Here is a 2,962-nt window from a genome sequence, read left to right as displayed (position 1 = left end):
ATGCGATAATCATGTGATCGCCATGTCAGAGGACATCATTCTTTTCCTCTGTACATGGTGAGGTTCCATGGCAGCATCTGGTGTAGTAGTCCTTGCTACAAACAAAAGGCCACCACAGATTCACAAAAGCCGTTTTCCAGTTCAGTGTGTGGGTGTCGCTTATTAATTTTGCATGCCAAATCTTCCTTAAATGATATCAAATGATTAAACCTCCAGTTTTTTATTATGAATGATATTAATATTATATATTATTATATAAATTATAAAATTATTATTATTATTATTATTATTATATATCATATGGCATTACAATCAGATCTAAGGCATATTTTCTTAGTACTGATTGCCTAAACAAAAAGCAAAGTAGCATAACACAAGTTCAAGTAAATGAGTAATCAAAGTAACTTTTATTAAAGAAATTTTCAATGAATGTCTTGTATGTTTTTAATGTGTGGGTAGTGTGTATCAGTGAACATGTCAAAACATGAGCATTAATAACATAACAGGACCTGAGTCAGATTTTACATAAGTATGGGTATTGTAGTGGTTTACATAGTGTGTTTGTATGTGAGAATGTGTTAGAGTGAATGAACAGGGTAAATCAGAGATGAGGTCCCGATGAAACTTTCTGCAAAAAAGTAGGTATATTTTAGATTTTAGTCACCGCCATTCACAATTTATAAAAGATGATCAACACTAGATATCAAAAACTCACAGTTAAATTCGGCTTCAAAAATTAGCTGGTGAATTTTCAGCTTGGTGAGCTCCCTGGATTTTGTCTCAAGTCTCTTCAGGGCTGGCAGCAAACTCTGCAGAAAGTGCATGTCAGGATCATCTGATACAGCAGGGGTGGGACAGCTGGACTTTTCTACTGCTTCAACAATTGTCTTTTCAAAACAAGATATTGATGTTGCCTCTATTCTTCTGCCCCATTGTCGTGGCTGGGAAAATCTGTGCTCTGCCTCTTTCTGCTCTCCTCATCTCCAGTAAAGTCCTCTACCAGACTCTCCATCCTACTCTCTTCTGCACTTTTTTCTGCCCTGTGCCTTTCTGCCATGTCATTTCCTCCCTGCATTTCTTGAACATGTCTTTCCTCAGTGATTGCTTGTGCTCTTTCTTCTTCATCTCTTCTCCCTTCTCCCCTCTCCTCCTCCATGTTCCCAGATGTAGGCCGAGAAGAGATGAATGGAAGGAGGAAAGACATAATTTGGTAGTACCGCCATGGGCGTTTCTGGGTGGCAGCTGCTCCACTTTTTTTTTCTTCTCCTCTCTCCTTTCCCTAACATAAACATCACGGAGATCCCTCCACTTCTTCCTGCACTCATCAACTGTTAAGTTTAAAAAGAATTACATTACTATGTAAATCATGTTCATGGCTACTACACTTTTACCATAATAACACCATGGTAACTACACTTTTACCACAATAACACCATGGCTACTATACTTTTACCACAATAACACCATGGCTACTACACTTTTACCACAATAACACCATGGTAACTACACTTTTACCACAATAACACCATGGCTACTACACTTTTACCACAATATCACCATGGTAACTACACTTTTACCACAATAACACCATGGCTACTACACTTTTACCACAATAACACCATGGCTACTACACTTTTACCACAATAACACCATGGTAACTACACTTTTACCACAATAACACTATGGCTACTACACTTTTACCACAATAACACCATGTTAACTACATTTTTACCACAATAACACCATGGCTACTACACTTTTACCACAATAACGGCATGGTTAATTTTCAGAAGGGAACTGATGTCATTTCATACTGCTAAACGTACATGTGATCAATAAACTTCAAAATTAATGTAAACAAACATTGTTTAAAACATTCATTGTTTTTAAAATGTGCGTTTTTATTTTACTTAAACCTTTTAATACTGTAATTCATATACTGTAAAATGCAGGCAACTGCATGGAAATGCTAGGCTAGATGCTAATTAAGTTTGCAAACATTTAGCACATTTTGCAAATACAACTCACCTGAAAGACCGACAATCTCGGCAACTCGCTTCCATGCTTCATTTTTCCTTTAAACATCTCTGTAGGATTCGAGATTTGGATCATATAGTAATGGATTTTCCGAGACCGCGAGAATTAGCTTCTCTCCCATGTTGACATCTACACGATCATATTGCACATTCCGTGCGACTGTCACTGGGGCGAAATCCGACAGTCGTTTCCATTTGTCGTGTGCAGTGTGAAGGCCGCTTAAGTCATGATCTCCTGTTGTAATGTTACAACAAATTCACAACAAAAAAATTGTTTGACACAAACAATGACATTGTGACTGCTGTTAGAGATGTTTCCCACATAATCATCATCAGTTTTTCTTAGCCAACAGTTTTACAGCGTGTTCACTGACAACGCCTGCACCAGTGGTTCTCAAACTGGGGGCCCTGAGATTTTATTCAATATTTTATTATTTTTTATAAAATAAGGAATTTATCATAAATTAAATCTCAGAAAAATAAGGCTACTAACCACCAGCACTACATTATATAATTTCAGATGTTTTGTTTAATTCAAATATTAAGTTTTGGAATGTTTTATGTCATAAATTTTCTTTGGGGGCTAGACATATTTAAAATATTTCACTCTTGCCCAGAGATGGGGACTCGAGTCATATGACTTGACTCGAATCGGACTGAACTCGCACATTTGAGACTTGAGACTTGCTTGGCAAATATTAAAAAAAGACTCGACTTGACTTTGACTTGACATTCATGACTTGAGACTTGACTCGGACTTGAGTTAAATGACTCGAAATAACTTGTTTTTTGTTTGTTTTTTTAAATCTGTTTTTAAACGCACGCAAGAGCGTAATCTAATCATGTGACGCAGCAGGCAAGCAGAGGGAGAGCGCTCACTAACTAATAAACCTTAACAGACGTGACGAAACATGAAAGGCGCTACA

General features: G+C 37.0%; 1 pseudogene; it reads right to left on the bottom strand.

Moving 5' to 3' along the window:
• Positions 1–333: 333 nt before the first annotated feature.
• Positions 334–2,158, bottom strand: LOC132859422 (uncharacterized; annotated as a pseudogene).
• Positions 2,159–2,962: the final 804 nt, after the last annotated feature.

Source organism: Tachysurus vachellii, chromosome 16 (genome assembly GCF_030014155.1).
Source record: "Tachysurus vachellii isolate PV-2020 chromosome 16, HZAU_Pvac_v1, whole genome shotgun sequence".
Lineage (NCBI taxonomy): Eukaryota > Metazoa > Chordata > Actinopteri > Siluriformes > Bagridae > Tachysurus > Tachysurus vachellii.
This window is presented reverse-complemented; position numbering and strand designations above follow the sequence as displayed.